Source organism: Mastomys coucha, unplaced genomic scaffold, assembly GCF_008632895.1.
Source record: "Mastomys coucha isolate ucsf_1 unplaced genomic scaffold, UCSF_Mcou_1 pScaffold20, whole genome shotgun sequence".
NCBI classification, from domain to species: domain Eukaryota; kingdom Metazoa; phylum Chordata; class Mammalia; order Rodentia; family Muridae; genus Mastomys; species Mastomys coucha.
Window position 1 is genome coordinate 24,050,094 of NW_022196903.1, and position 17,251 is coordinate 24,067,344.

The following is a 17,251-nucleotide window of genomic DNA, read 5'->3' on the forward strand; positions in this document are numbered from 1 at the left end:
GGAGAAATAGGTCCAACATTGTACAATCTATATACACTTTCAGCTTGTTTGTTTATGACAGTGTCTGGATGTGTCTTGAACATAAGGGTCTTGAAATCTTGCTTCTCCTATCTTAGCCTTTCTATTACTAGTATTGTTTATTTCATGTTTTTACACTATACTATAGTTTCCAGAACATCTTATATATTTCAAAAGTATTTATATACCCAAAAGAAACATAGACGATTAACTAGGGAGGTTGCTTGTAAGAGAACAACAAAGTGAGACTGAATGCTTTGCTTGACGTTTGTAACTCTTGTATCAAGTTTGAAGAAGAGGACTTTATAAGTTACTCTTTCTCTGAGATGAATGCTTTTCCAAATTATCACAGCTAATAAACCAAATTCTTATCCTCACCTAATGTCTGTGTCACCCTCCAAGTAGAACCATTGTTCATTGAAACACTTGGTGAATGATTTTATGGATAGACTATCTTAATACCTACACCATTTCTTAAATGAATGTAACCTGTTCTCTGTGGACTGAGAATAAAGTCACTCACTCAAGTCAAATAGCTTTGACCATATCAGGAAGTCTGTATCCAAAAATCGAGCCTACAATTCATTTCTTGGTGCAGCAGAACTATCAACTCTCAGCTTAGCTACAATGGAGGTAAAATCCTTTGGTGATTGGAGGGTCATTGAAGTACAGCCTTATTACAATGAAATAAGAAATAAGAAAATTGAAATAAGAAAAGTTACATGATTTATCTGAATTTGTTAACATTTAAAAACATATTTTAAGTAAATAGAATTAAATCACATTCTTGTTTCCCTTTTGTACCCCCACTCCTCCCAGAACCCCCTTTCAATACCCACAATATCTTTTTTGTTATTTGATTACAATCAAATGTCTAAAAATTGTTCTTATTTTGGGCTTGTACCACAGTAAGAGCCAAGACTTTAAACTCTACTAAATACAAAACAAACAAAAGGACTTTATATATTTATGTTCATTTAAGAAAATACTAGTAGTGATGTATTATTTTGAAATATACAGTTAATATGTTTGGAGTTATTTAAAATTTATATTGAGAAAAATGTATTTTCACTATTGTTGTAGAGGAGCATCTACATAAGTCTGTTAAATTGATTGTTGTTTTATATCAAACAACTTTTATAATACTTATTTTTATTGTTACATTTTGTAAATTTTAAGGAATATAACAAAAAATATATTGTGGGTATTGAAGGGGGGATTCTGGGAGGAGTGGGAGTACAAAAGGGAAACAAGAATGTGATTTAATTCTGTTTACTTAAAATATGTTTTTAAATGTTAACAAATTCAGATAAATGAAATCATGTAACTTTTCTCATCATAATGCAATAAAAGTTTTTTTTTTTTAAAAAAAAAAAAGAAATGAACTATGAGATTGTTTAGAAAATTCTGCGGGGTCTAGAAAGCAGAAGGTAGTTAGCTGCTGTCTATACCTGGACTACTCGGGAACAGCTGAAAAACACTGAGGCAAGCTCATCTGAACACTGCCACAAGGTCTTTTAATACCCTCCTCCAGCGCCCCATTGGTCCCAATAAAGCATCTCATCTAAATTGCAGTTCCCGATTGGCTGCCATTGTCTAAGCCTTGGTTTCTTCAACAGTACAGTCAGCAGGGTCTGTTAAGGGTAAGTGAATCAGGGAAATGAATCTGAAGATGTGCTGGTACCAGGGCTGACCGGAGGGGCTGACCAGTCACTTCTATGTTATCTTTGTTTGAGTGTTCAAACCATCCCCAGGAAAGGAAGTGGGAATCTCCATAGACTCGCTTTCCAGAACCATCCAAACTGCCACATGTTTGTGTACCCAATTCCTTACCTTCAGCTCTATTCTAAGAACCTCTCCTCTGACCTGGAACTAGAGGGATCCTGATCTCACAAATGGGAGTCTCCCTCGTATCCGTATTCCACTCCAACCTACTGTTCCAGCTTTATCACCCAGTAATGTTGGCGCTGCCGCGCGCTGTCTGAAACAATTCCGTGGCTCAGCAAACCCATTTATTGTTGTTTATTTTTGTCCGTTGTTTTGTTCCCCTGGACTTCTTCTCTTTTTTCCATTTAGTGAACAATGTGAGCCCAGAGAAGCAGATGTGGCGAAAAAAGTGAAATCACACCTGAGGTGTCCACGGTTTGCACTGTGTCCCCAGTTGGCCCGGCCACTTTTCTGCACGCCCGTTTTTGATCCCGAAGTCGGGATGGAAGAGCAACTGGTGTGCGTACCCACTGGGTGGCGCGCTTGGCGATCATTTGTGGACACATCCTTTTGCCGAAGGCGCGCCTTCTCAATCCTAGAATCTCACCTCCGACAGAGGATAACCTTGTCTATTTCAAGACGGATAAAGGATTCTTCCAGCATACTTCAGTTTGATTCTCAGCACCCTGATGGAGACAGCTTACAAACTGCATTAACTTCACCTCCAGGAGATCAGACGATCTCTGCCAGTCTCACATGTGCTCACATGGGTGTACATGCATGAATAATAAAATAAAGCCTTTTAAAACGTCGGTTAGGGGGCTAGTGAGATGGCTCAGCGGGTAAGAGCACTGATTGCTCTTCCAAAGGACCTGAGTTCAAATCCTAGCAACCACATGGTGGCTCACAGCCATCCATAATGAGATCTGACACCCTCTCTGGTGTGTTAAAAGACAGCTACAGTGTACTTACATAAAATAATAAATAAATCTGAAAAAAAAAAGTCAATTAAAAGAACATAAATGGCCGGGCGGTGGTGGCACACGCCTTTAATCCCAGCACTTGGGAGGCAGAGGCAGGTAGATTTCTGAGTTCGAGGCCAGCCTGGTCTACAAAGTGAGTTCCAGGACAGCCAGGGCTACTCAGAGAAACCCTGTCTCGAAAAAACAAAAAACAAAAAACAAAAAACAAACAAACAAAAAAAAAACATAAATGTTCCAAGAATGCATTATGGGTAAAACATGCAGATCTCTTAACATTTCTCCTCCTGTTTTTCTCCATGTCTAGTTCAGGAACTTCACAGGCAATTATTTCCACTCTGTGAGAGACATTTCCCCAGGAATCATTTAAGAGAGCCCTGTATGACAACAATCAATGTCCAAGAGGCCTCCTCTCCACATGGAACTTTCTAGAAAGACCACCCCCTTTGCTTTCTGACCAAGAGTAGGCATCTCCCCTTCTAGGAGAGTTATGGGGGTTGATTACATCCTCGGGATGACAGCTGTCTCTCTGATGGAGGTCTTAGGGAGTTCTTGAAAAAGCCTCTAGTGCCCCCACTTTTGTTCCTTGTACCCCAGCTCCCACTGCAGGGCCTAACCCCACCAGCACAGAGCAAAGTGGAAATCACACGCTCCCAGAAAACTCAATGCTGAGGCTGACCTGTCTAGTGAGTTCCTCACCAGGCCCATGTGGGGACACTTCTTTCGCCACCACAGCCAGGGATGGAGTGATAAGAACACATTCAGGCAGGCAGGCCTTCAGGAACTCAGGGCTTAGCCCATGTTTCCAGAACCCCTCCCATAAGAACCCTCTGAGTCTTTCTGTACATATTCTCCAAGACACAAAATTGTGTTCAGGTCCCTTCTCTATCCATTGCTAACCCAATATCACAGAAGAGAAAGAATAAGTGGTCACACAGCAAGACTTTAAGGTACCAGTGTTAAATTACCAGTGGATTCTGACTACGAGCCAATGATCCAATGCAATTCTTGTTGTCATGAGTTTTTTTGTGTATTGATTGTTAGTTTGTTGAGATAAATTGTCTCTATACAGCCCAGGGTATACCCCCAACTCTTGATCCTCCTGCCTCTGCCTTCTTGGTGCCAGGATTACAGCCATGTGCCACCATATCTTATGAACCAGTAAACATCCGTGTATTTTTCACATAGCATATATTTGCTGAGGGGCTTTTCTGTGCCAGGCCTGGATAAGGTTCTAGGAAGTTGGAGATAATAGGATGGCAAATCTTTGCCCTGCTGGGAAGCGAGCTGGATGAGAAACAGTGATATAATAGAATTAGGCTTCTGCTGCGGAAAGCAGAGCTACTGTGACCTACAGGGATCCCCATCCCAGCACAGGGGGCAGATGGCTGGGTAAACAAACCAAAACAAAAACACAAAAACCAAATAACAACAATGAAAAAAACCAACCAACCAAACAAGCAAACAAACTAAAAACACTCTTTTAAAAATGGTCAAGAATCTGAGAATTGAGAATCTCTGAGCAGATAGGGTGGACAGAGGCAATGATGGTTTTGAAATTTGTACAGGAAAAGCAAGGCTCTTAGATGCATGCTAAGTAGAAGAAACCAGATACAAAGAGCCACATGTTATTTGATTCTGTGTATCCAGAATCCAGAATCTATGAAAAGAGAGGTTAATGGTTCCCAGCACAGAGCAGGAGAACTTACAATGGCTGTCAGGAGCACAGGTGTCTTTGAGGAATAATAACAGTGTTGTGGAACCAGGTGATCCCTGCTGGTTGCTAGTCTAGTAACAATTCAAAAAAAAAAAAAAAAAAAAAAAAAAAAAAAAAAAAAAAAGCAAACACTAAACAAAACAATGACTTCAAAACTTTAGCATGGTGCATTGAGGCTAGGGGTGATGGCTCCTTGGGTAAGAACACTTGATGCACAGATATGAGGCCTTGTCTGAGTTTGCCTCTCCCTTGCTGTGATAAAAACTCTAACCAAACCCAAGCTGGAGAGGAAAGGGTTTGTTTGGCTTACACTCCTGGGTAACAGTCCATCCCTGAGGGAAGTAGAGGCAGGAACTTGAACAGGAACCTGGAGTCACAAACTGAAACAGAACTGCAGAGAAACATTGCTTCCTAGCTGGCTGTCCGTGGCTCACTCAGCTTGCTTGCTTACGCAACTGAGGACCATTTGCCGGGGGTGGCAATTGCTCGCAGAGGGCTGGGCACTCCCATATCAATCATTAATCAAGAAAATGCCCCACAGACATGCCCACAGGCCAATCTGATAGAAGCAAGTCCTCAATTGAGGGTCTCTCTTTCCAGGTGACTCTACTTTTTCAATTTGACATAAACTAACAAGCCTAGGACCAGAGTTTGAATCCCCAACACACGCATAAAATTCTAGGCGTGGCCACACGTGCCTGTAACACCAGCATTAGGCAAGTAGAAACAGGAGGATTCCAGGAGCTGGAGCTTGCTGCTGGCGAGCTATAGGAGTAAGCTTCCGGTTCTGAGAGGAACCATACCTCAAGAGAATAAGGTAGAGAGTGAGAAAGACACTTAACACCCATCTATGGCCTCCACGTGTACAGGTACCTTCCACATACATGTACACATACTACACACACACAAAGCAATGAATGGTTGTAGGTCATAGTTCAGTGTTGTAAAGGGTGGCTCTGAGGTCCACTGAGCAACTGAATTATGTTCACTTGGGATGGAGGGACAAGCTGCCCTCTGATAGGTTGATCCTGACAGCCACGGAAACCAGTGGGTATTAATACAGAGAGTGATGTAATCAGACTTGCCCTCTAGGAACCTAACATGGATGTCCCGAGGAGGACACATTACAGGGGGTGGGGGTAGGGGGCCAGTGGGAAGACTGGTGCTGCTTTCCAGATGAGAAACAGGCAGCAGTGAAGGAACAAAAGCAGCATTCCAGGAGAGACCGCAGCTCAGGGACTATAACAGAGTCAGGGATGTGTGACAAGAATGAAGGAAGAGTTTCAGATGATTGAGGTGAATGGGACTGGGGTGAGGTTGTCAGAGGAAAGGAAACTAGGAGCCATTTATGGGAATGAGGAGCTTGGGGGAGAGGAAAGATGCTGAATTATACCCACAAGGGGCCCCCTGAGTGTGAGACACCTGTATGAAAATCCAGGAGGAGCCACTGGGCTCTGATGACCAAGGCTTTGGGAATGGGCAAGTTGGCCCGAGTAGGTGTGGAAGGCAGAAGAGAGAGAACCGGGTAGTGGCCTGGACAGCTCAAGCACACAAGAGACCAGAAGCCAGGAGCCAACCGTGAGAAAGAGAGGGGCACACGGGATCCCCAGAGGGACTAGCTTAAGAGGCTGGTGGAGGGAGCTGGGTGATCAATGGGACCTAGGAAAGGATTTAGGGAGAGGTCAGACTCTGGAGGCTCTGAGGGGGCATAGTATCCGGGATGCAGGGCTGGAGGGAGATGGGGCAGGTTGGGGAGTAGAAGAAATGGATTCTGGGAATGAGTCTGTGAAGGAAAGAAGTGATGTTGGGAGCTGAAGCAGGAGGGCAGCAAATTTGTTTGAGTTCTCGAGGCCTGGATAGGGGTCCGCCATTGAGTTGACTATTTTCTAGTTGACCCGTTTCTAAAGAAATGGGTATAGTCAGAATTTGCAGTACCAAGTACCCAGGCCTGAGATGGGGACTCCTTTCTCTGTAGATGAAGGATAAAGGAAGGGGCAGGGCTGAGATACACTGGGTGGGGGGTGCTAATAAACCCAGAGATGAGGGAAAGGGGTTGTCATGTGGCTTTTCTTTTGACACTGAGGCAGGAGACAGGATCAAACACTGAGGCTGCAGGGGAAGTGAAAGGGATTTAACAAAGCAGACGTCAAAACCTGCTCAGGGAGCCGGCTATTAAGTTTCCAAGAATGTGAAGAACAAGTTGTTAAACACAGTTATTGGACATCAAATTAGAATAGATTCACATAAACATCTCCAACGCCTTTGTGAGCACGGCGATACTGGGGCCGCAGAGCTGAAGTCGTGGGCACGGTAGAAAGTCACACATGACAAACTGAGCAAAACTCCTTTCCTGGGGCTTCAGTGTGAGCTAGCAAACTGAAGCTCCAGCTGAAGCAATGGAGAGGGGTCAGACTGCTGTGTACTCCACAATAGACCAGCCAGCTCTTATTGATTTTCTGGGCTAGGCTAAAGTTTGGTAATTGTCCTTTGGTCATGGGCATGGTTTCAAAAGATGTTTTTCCTTCTTGTGGATAAACATTCTGACCTTGAGGTTTGTGGGCTAATGGACAGTAACTTAACCCCATAACTGCTGAATTACTCCTATTGCTGGGATTACTGTCTTGTATTAAAGTCCCAGGGTGTGGTTTTCTTTAGAGCAATGGTTCTCAATTTTCCTAATGCTGCAGACCTTTAATATAGTTCCTCATGCTGTGATGAGCCCCAAACATAAAATTATTTTTGTTAGCTGGGCAGTGGTGGCACATGCCTTTAATCCCAGCACTTGGGAGGCAGAGAAGGCGATTTCTGTGTTTGAGGACAGCCTGGTCTACAGAGTGAGTTCCAGGACAGCCAGGGCTACACAGAGAAACCCTGTCTCGAAAAACCAAAAAAAAAAAAAAAATTGTGTTGCTACATCTTTTTGTTTTGTTTTGTTTTTTGTTTTTTGTTTTTTGTTTTTGAGACAGGATTTCTCTGTGTAGCCCTGGCTGTCTTAGAACTCACTCTGTAGACCAGGCTGGCCTGGAACTCAGAAATCTGCCTGCCTCTGCTTCCCAAGTGCTGGGATTAAAGGCGTGCACCACCACTGCCTGGCTTGCTGCTACTTCTTTGCTACTGCTATTAATCATAATATAAACATCTGATATGTGACCCCCCAAGAGGGTCTCAATCCACAGGTTGAGAACCACTGCTCCAGACCTAAGCACAAGATAGAGTGGAGCAGAAGAACATTCCAGCTCCAGCAAACAACAGGCCAAGTTAACCCTTTATTGTTTTGGTTTTGGATAAACCATTTCTCAAGTACTCAACATGTCTGCCTGCAGAGCTAGTGGAACCTGACCCCATGGGTTAGGACAACAAAGGCGACAGATGCACTATGAAGGCAGGGAATTGTCAATCCTTGTATAATACTTTAGTCTCTCATTAGATGTCTGCAGGTTTAAGCAACGAGTCAGTTGTTTTAGAGAAAGCAGGCTTCAAGTTGTTGGGAAGTAACCAAGGCAACAGTTATCCGAGCCCACACATCCGAGGTTTTATCTCTGGCAAGCTCGTGGGAAGCTGATAGTGCATTGCTCAGCTGTGACCTGAAAATTAGCGATTTTTAAGTTAACTAAGAGCTAATGCTGTGATTTTGTTCTGATAGATGAGCTGACTTCAGGGGCTTGCCAAGGGCTTTTGGTGGGATAAGGTTTGTCCCCAGCAACCCTCTTCCTTTGTCCTTGTCACTCGGATGGCCATCTCAAACACCAGTGGTCTTAGCTTCGTCTAGTCACAAAGGCCCTTGTCTGTAAACATTCTGGCCTCATGGCTATTTAATCTGGTGTTTTACAAGAAGGCGGGTTTAAAGCAAACTTTTAATAGGTAACAGGTTAAGAGCCCTGAGTCTATCAGTTTTTTGGACTGTGTCACCTCCTATCTCAACGGTTCAAAATAGCTAGATGAATGCATAGCCTTTTCTGCAATTGGTGTAAAATTGAACACTGTTCTTGAAAGACTTTGTGAGAATGAGAAGATATTTATTATACATCCAACAAAGGAGGAGTTTACCAGAGTTTATAAAGAAGTCATATAATCCAACATGAATAAACAACCCACTTAGGAAAGGAACTGGCACGTGGCATATGGCACATGGCACATGAAAAATACTCAGCATCACTAACTACTGGGAAGTGTACAATGACATTCCATTGCACATGCAGCACCCAAACTGAAAAAAAACAAAAAACAAAAAAACAAAACAAAACTACCAAATGCTTGGGGGAGGGTACAGAAAAACTGGTTCACTCATATACATGGCCATTAAAAATACAAAATGGCAGTCAGTTAGCAAAGGTATGCCGGTGACCCAGCAACTGCACTGGTAGACATTAGTCCAAAAGAACAAAAATGGATGCTTATACAAAACCTGCACTTCCGTGTTGTTCAAGAGCTGGAACTAGAAATGACTCAGTTTCCTCTGATGGGCTAAATGTTAAGTGACCCGTGGTTCTAACCTCATCCATATCTCAGTGTACTGCACAACAAGAACAGGTTCATAGAAGCCCCAATCTGATGGCCCAAAGCCCATCCTAAAAGGCCACAGGCCATGAGATCTGGTTCATCTGATGTTACCTAACCAGAATGATTAGAGAAATGGAGAACAGGGGGGCCAGAGAGATGTCTCAGTGGATAAGAGCACTGACTGCTCTTCCAAAAGTCCTGAGTTCAAATCCCAGCAACCACATGGTGGCTCACAACCATCCATAGTGAGATATGATACCCTTTTCTGGTATTTCTGAAGTCATCTATACTGTACTTATTTATAATAATAAATCCTTGGGCCGGAGCGAGCAGAGGTACTAAAAAATTCAATTCCCAACAACCACATGAAGGCTCATAACCATCTGTACAGCTATAGGGTACTCACAAAGGTACAGGGCAAGTGGAGGGCAGTAACTAGATTGTTATTGCATTGGAAGCCACAGGAATGGTCACATATGAGAAAGACTATACCCCTACATACGCAGATTGCAGCAGATGGAATGTGGATCTGAACAGAGTGGATGAGTGCATCAATATTAGGCTCCTGGATGTGACACGGTTCTATAATGCACTATCATTGGCTAAAGAACATGAGACCTCTCTGTGTTCTTTTATTTTTAATTTCAACTTTATTTTATCCATATGGATGGCTTGCCATGTGGGTCTGTGCACCTTGTATGTACAATGCCTTCAGAAGCCAGAAGAAGGCATACGATTCTCTAGAACTGGAGTTATTAGATTGTTGTGAGTTGCATGTGAGTGTCTAGAATAGGACCCAGGTTGGGTCTGGAAGAGCAGCCAGTGCTCTTACTCAGTAAGCCATCTCTCCAGCCTTCTGCCTTACTTCTTACAGTTCTATGTGAATATATGAGTATCACAACATTTAAATAGTACAATTACAAATCAGTGCATTTCTTAAAAAATAGCACGAAAAACATACAACTTCCTGTTTCACTATATCAATGCTGTTTGAGTTGATATGTGGTATAACATCTGTGGTATCTGGCTACTGCCATGTTGGTAGCCTACAGCAGACTGAAATGGGAGTATTTACACCATCACAATGGGCAAACACTACAGAAGCAATACTTTCTTTAGAGCTCGCTGTTACACATCTGCCAGTGCACCACGGGGTCACAGTCCGGGGCAGTGAACCACAGGGTCACAGTCCGGGGCAGGGTTTCCCTTTGAGACAGAAGCTGGGGTAGTGAGATTAGTTAGACACTCTCCATAGTTTGGTTGGGTGGAGATCAGGACTTTATTATGGTGACCTAGCCATAATATTCATTATGAGTGTTTGGGGGAGAAGCTTGGGGGAGGAGCTGAGTTTGAACTAAGGGTTTCTCGGGCCATGGTCACCCGAAACAATTCCTTTCTTTCTCTCCCTTCATAGCTGACTCTCTAACTCCCTCTGACTAGTACAGGGAAATTGCAGGTAACCTAGTGAGAGGTTGCCTGTGAACCTGTGTTCCTCTCTTCCTCAGAGAAGTTTACCAACCCCAAGGTACCAGAGACTCTATGCAGGGAATCTATTGGGGCTACATATGTTATATCTGTATGGTGGGCATACATTTACTAAAGGGCCAAATCTCTGACCCTTCTCCTTTTGCCTGAGAATCAGCCTGGGTATGAGCATGGGATGTGGGCTACTTATCTGTAACATGGTATAGATTATTATAGATTCAATACCATGGGAGGTCTCCTCCCAGACCTCCAAAAGAAGACACCAATATTGCCTTATGGGTCTGAATTCACATCCCAGTCTTTATCATGCTGCTTTCTGCTATTGGGGTTAATAATTCTTCTCATAAATGTCTCACTCCCCAAAATAAAACTAAAAAATAGACAATAAATGAATCTGTTATCCATAAGAATAATCTGCCTTAGTGTCTCTGGTTGAGTCCCACAATCTAAGATATTGCAGGTGTTGAACTCATAAAGTCCAAACTGTCTTAAGATCCCTGGATAGCCAAGGATGATCTTAAACTCCAGATCCTCCTGTCTCTGCTTCCCAAGTGCTGGGATTATAAATGTACAGCAATGATGTACAAGGCCTACTCAGCCTCAGGGAAAGATTTTAGCTCTTGTTGAGGCTAGCATTCTTCCAGGTGCCTGCGAGGGAAGGTCAATGGGGAGGAGGAGCATTTAGGATATAACAATTAGTGCTGGGTGTTAGAATGTGGAGCTTGAGCAGAGAGAGACACGGCGGCAGCAAGGATAAAGGCTGAGGGTAGAGTGGAGGTGTCCACAGGCTGGAAACCCCAAAGAGCCGAAGCATCGCTGCTGTTAAGCTAGGAAGATAAAGGGGAGCATCGGTGGTCAGGAGATAATCTCTAGGAGTCTCCAGCATGGCCCTGGGGATGCACAGGAGCAGAGATGAGGATCAGAGTGGAGGAGTCCTAAGGGTGACATTGGGGACATTGATCAGGAGTCAGAATCAACTTGATCTATTTGCAGAGAGACTGACTGATGCCTCCTCTGGTTGAAGCAGGATTTGGGGTAGAAGAGACACTGGAAAGAGATAAAGGAGAATAGAAGAGAAAAAAAAAACAAAACAGAGTGGAAAGGGAAAGAGTAAAGAGAAAAAGCATTCGTTCTTAGCACAGGCAAGAAAGGAAAATTAATGTAGAAAGCTAAAGGGAGTTTGGGAGACCGCTGGTGATATTAAATGTCTCTATTTTAATCAAAAAGGCTAAAGGTCTTAACTGAGAGTCTAAATCACCCTAGAGGCCAGGCTAAATTGCAGCCTTTGTAATCCTTAAATTGTCATAAGAGTCGGAAATTATCAAATTTTTCGGAGCATGTCCCAAGCTACAAGACAAAGGTTACCTACAAAAATGAAAGAGTGGCCAGGAGAGTCTTCTGGGAGCGAGGGGACCAGCCCTGCTGACATCCCTCCCTAGCTTCCAGTCCTCAGTGGCTGTGTTGGGGCAGTGGGGGCAGGGCTGGAGACGCAGCTCCAGGCTGCCAGCAGGAGCGACCTGAGTTCTTTTAGAGACCTCCATTCAGGGAAAGCCAGTATTACTGACTTAACTGCAAGAAAGAATTTCAGGGTGAGTCAGTGAGAGGCAGAGTTGGAATCAATTAGAAGCAATCTAGGCTGAGCAATGGTGGGCTCCCCTAAAGACAGTCACACACGCGTGTCTCTACAGTAGCCATCTATATGATTTTGGTGGTGATGATTCCGAACTCACATCTTCAAAGGGTCGTGTTTATTTATTTTTCTTGTGAAAGGAATTCTCCATTGCTCCCTGGTGTGCACTAAAGGGGATTACCACTGATAAAGTAAGACCCTGAATCGCAGGAGATGCATGGGCATGAAGGTATTTTTACTGTGAACAAAAGTCAATAACCATATTGTAGAGAGTTCTAGAAAACTATCTGGAGAAAAGTGAAGCTATCATAAGACTTTCAGCGTGGTGCATGGCTATTTTAACATTCTTCTTTGAGATGATCTCTCTGTAAAGGGAATATTGTCTCTGCGTAGGCAATATTCCCAGCACAGTTTGGTAATTGCCCTGAAATTCTTGATTCTCAGCAAGCCCAAAGCTGCTCCCGAGTCCAGAGCAGGGGGTTCCTTTTCTCTCCCGTGTACATTTAATTTCCCATTTCCAAGTTGCTCCTGTACAGACTAGTGGGGAGAAGGGAGCTTCCTAGACAAAGGGGGTTTGAACTAGAAGGGAAGAGGCTGAACTGAAGCTTAGGAAAGCCTGAGTCCTATGGAGACCCAAACATGCACTGAAGATCTTAGTTTACTTGCACCTAAGAAGTGCAAGGACCTGGCAGTCCCTTCAAGGTGCGGAAGCTGTGTCATCCCTCCTCAAATATGGGTTGCTGCACACTGTCGCACAGTGCTTAGCAAATGTTTACAGGCTGAAATGCTTAGCAAATGTTTATAGAGTTAAATGGAGCTGAAAAGAGAAGGATGGAGGGATTCAACTAATCCATCGGGAATGTGGTAGAGCCTAAACTCAAGATGGACAAAGAAGGATCCTCTTGGTGGAAGATGGGTGGAGACAGCTCTGCTTTTCTTCTTAGTGACCCCAATCCAACCCTATCTGGTAGGTCATAGCCTCAACCAGGCCTACAGCCATCGCTAGTTATCTCATGAGCATCAGGACCACTCAAGCCTGCTCCCACTAGATGACCTCTGTTGTGTTCAGTGCAAAACTCAGCATGTGGGAAGCTCAGAGAGGCCCTAGGGTGACACTGCAGGCCAGAAGTGGGCCTAGACACACCACCTTCCAATGGTCTACCACATACCATAGCTGAAGCCACTCTCTGCCTCTTACTTGCTCTGTATTTGTGCCCACTGATCCTTTTAGACAAACACTGGTCCTGTCTGCTCAGAAAGCTTGTGCCAAATAACTTTCTTGTTCTGTAGGTAGAGGTGGGGCATGGAAAATTCCATAGTTCCCATTGTGAAAGGTACTCCATTTGGGAGCAAAGGAAGGGCAGGGGGAGGAGGGAGAGAGGCGAGAGGAGATGATTCAGAAACAGCTGAACTTTGAAAAACGGAAGGAAAAAAATCTCTCGTGCACTGCAGAAAAGTGCATTTTTAAATGAAGCTGTGCCAGGGGACTGAAAAATTGCTTATGAGCAGAGGGCATTGGCTGAGGGAGCAATGAACTGACAGGGCAGACAGAAGAACTGCTGGGAGCACGCTTTGTTCAGAGGCGGCAAAGGAGACTCAGAACACATGCTCAATCACCAACTTGCAAGAGGCCACCAAGTCCTACAGCTCTGAATAATGTGACCACTGAGGAAGATGGATTCCAAATAGGACAGCCACTAAGTACTATGGCCATTAAATGCCTTGAGGCTAAATATTATTTCTACTAAATACCAAGATAGCAAATGTTAGAGGCTCTGTTTAACACCTAAATTAAATACGTCTGATGCTAAGTATTACAGGCAATAAGGTACATTGAAATTAAGTACCTCTGATAATAAATATTGTAATCACTACACAACACTGAAACTAAATATTCCAAGTATGGAATGCTATGTGCTCTAAATCCTACGGCCCCTGAATCACCCAGCCACTAACAGTGTAGCAATGAAAGCACACCTTAGACATCGTTATTAGTGGTAGTACTCTAGTATGCCAGGCCTACTAGGAAAGCAAGAATGTTTGTGAATAGAATAAGAGTCTTGGGCCCCTGAATTCTCATCTTGGACCTATTGTCTGAACTCAAACCACAAAGTCTGGAGCCTGGTGGGCACCAGGGCTGGAAGAAAGCAGGAAGAAAAAAAAAGGCTTTAATTCATTTTTTTTTTGAGAGGGGGCCCTTACGTAGAGGTTAAGGTTTCCTTCCATGGGCTTGGCAGCCAGCTCATATTCCCCTAATCCTAATGCACCAAGAACAGACTTTCTAGGTAAGCATGGTGGCACATCCCAGCACTTGGGAAACTGAGACAGGAGGATCACAAATTCAAAGACAGCATAGACTACATGGTGAAACTCGGTGTCAAAAAACCAAGAGCTGGGGATATATCTTAATGGTATTCAGTGCTTTCCTATCATTTAAGAGTTGTAGAGAGATCCTCTCTAAAATGTGACTTCTGATTTTTCATGGTTCTGTAGATCAAGAAAGAGGCAGGGTTCTGGTCTATAGAACCCTGCCAAGGGCTCATTTGCTCAGTTGCATCCAGCCATTGGCCAGGCTAAAAGTCTCCCTTCCCATACCTACTACCTTGTTACTTTCCCATATGGTCCTCTCTGCATGGCTATCTCGGGCTCCCACAATGTGGTCTTAATATAGCCAAACCAATTTGTTAGAGTGGCCTTCAAGAGTGTGCACCAAAGAGTCAAAGACAGATATAATATTGTCCACCTGCCAAGATCCATCCTCCAGAATTATACCAAGTCACTTCTGCCATATTTTGTTGGTTAAAAGAAGTCATAGAATGTTCTCATATTTAACAAAAGGAAGGCCAGGTGTGGTGGTACATGCCTTTAATCCTAGCCCAGAAGGCAGAGGCAAGTGGATCTCTCTGAGTTCAGGCCAGTCTGGTCTACATAGTGAGTTCTGAAACAGCTAAAGATACATTTTACCAAGAAAAAGGTGAAAGAAAGACAGAAAGAACAAGAAAAAAGGAAAAAAGAAAAGAAGGAAGAGAGAGAAGAAAAAGAGAGGCAGGCTCCATCTTTGACTAGAAATAAGGGGTAAAAGAATTTTGGCCATATTTAATCCAAGGTATTGATGTAAGGAATGCTGTGGTGGCTCACCCAGTATTCTCTTCAGGGTGGAGGCATTTGCTTCTGACAGAGTATCAGTGCTTACAGCTGGATCTTTGCTAAGTAATGGTTTCCCTCTTAAAGGAGGACATTTCCTGTGAGAGAAGAGCCCTGCTCCCTTATGTCAACTGATGGCCATTTATAATAACTCTAAAAGGCCACACCAGTTCTGCAGTCCCCTAGATCAGTCACAGTTGGTAGGTGTGTTGCAGTTCAAACTTCTGCTTCTTCAACTTCCCCAAGAATGTATTCCCAGGCATCTTTCACCTTTCCCACAGGAGGATCTCTGTCCTAAGTGTGTCCCAGGTGCCTGGCCTCAGCCATGGGCCTGAGCCATGATGGGTCACACAGTGGCTTAGACAGCATTCAAAAATAAGACGGGGCTTCCATCAGGCAACAGAATATGCAAAGGTAAGGCTCAGTGGAGAGGCATGGGCCTTGAAGGAGTGAATAAAGTGAGAGAGGCAGCTGAGGTTCAATCCAGGCAAACACTTACCCATCATGCTAATGTGAATAATCAGGACATTGTCTGCAATTGTCATCGTTATAAATACAAGGCATCACAATGCACATCTTAAGACTTAAATTCTGTAACTCACGGCTCTGGTTGGTTATTTCAGGATGGATTGAAGATGTGAAAATGACGAATTGAAGAATGTGGCCATACTTAAGGCTGTGGGAATGCTCCAGGTTCCCTGTTTTGCACTGCCTTTGCGCGGCATTCTCCATCAGCCAAGTTCTTTCCATTTACAAGGGACCGGATTTAGGTAAGGTCATTGATTCATCTGGAGAGTTAATTATTCATTTGAATTGGTTTGTGGAAAAGGCTCCAGAGAGCCCACAAGAATAAATTGAAAAGCTATTAGAACCAACAGGAGAATTTAATAAAGTAGCTGGATGCAAAATTCAATAGCTTCCTCATCAACTAGCAACAGCCAATTAGAAAACACAATGAGAGTAAAACAGGCAAGGGGACAAAGATAACAACAATAACAAAAGCACCAGGGGTTCACAGTCCCAACAGGGTGGGGTACAGGAAACCAAAACACCTGGGAATCACCTCCCCAACAAGGTTGGATACTGGAAACTGTCCTAACAAGGTGGGATACAGGAAACCCACATCTTCAAGTTTATTAGCTTTGAAATCTCATGGCGTAATTAGATGGAAAAGCATGTTGTCATGTTCAAACATGGGGAGGGAGAAGGAACCTCCCCATGAAGAGCAAACCTGCTCCCATTAAAGAAAAGGAGAGTTGGGTTAGGTCATCTGGCGTGATGGGGATGCATCCTTCAATCCCAGCAGGCAGGAGGCAGAGGCAGGTGGATCTCTACAAGTTAGAGGCCACCATGGACTAAATATAAGTCCAGCTCAGCCAGTGCTAAGTAGTGAGATCTTGTCTCAAGGACAAATGTATATGGGAATAATTAAGAAAAAAGTTGAAGGTGAACAAGGAGGAAGTTCGCCTTATCAGGTTAGATATACACTGAAGCAGAAATTATAAAAAAATAGCATGACATAAGACTTGGCAGACACATTGGTGGGTGATACCAGTGGGTGCTAGCATGCAAGAAGAGCCTGCTCAGCACCTCCGGGTGTGTAGCCTTGCTCGTAGCAGAGTTGCTGCCACTAAGTTAAACTAAGATGAAATCACAGATATTATGGGAGTCCATTTAAGAAGAGGGAACATTAGGCTGGAGAGGTAGCTCAGCTGATAGAGTACTTGCTTAACGTATGTCTTAGACAGTGTTCTGTTGCTGTGAAGAGACACCGTGACCACTGCAACTCTTAAAACAGAGAGCATTTAATGGGGAGATGGCTTACAATTTTGAAAGTTTAGTCCATAATCCTCCTGGCATGGTAGGTAAGCCTAGTATCTGAGAGATCTGCCTTCAGATCCAAAGGCAGCAGGAAGAGAAAGACACTGGGTCTAGCCTGGGCTTCTGAAACCTCCCACTGGCATACTTCCTCCTATAAGGCCATACCTCTTAATCCTTCTAAGTACTGCCATTCCCTGATGGCTAAGCATTCAAATATATGAGCCTATGGGGGCCATTCCTATTTAAACA

At 43.8% G+C, this 17,251-nt stretch overlaps 1 long non-coding RNA gene across 1 annotated transcript in view; it reads right to left on the minus strand.

Moving 5' to 3' along the window:
* The window catches only part of LOC116098036, a 19,126-nt gene extending 17,245 nt beyond the window's left edge, over nt 1–1,881 (minus strand). The window contains exon 1 of the long non-coding RNA XR_004121672.1: nt 1,852–1,881. This is a non-coding gene — a long non-coding RNA (uncharacterized LOC116098036). The remainder of the gene's footprint in view (nt 1–1,851) is intronic.
* Nucleotides 1,882–17,251: the final 15,370 nt, after the last annotated feature.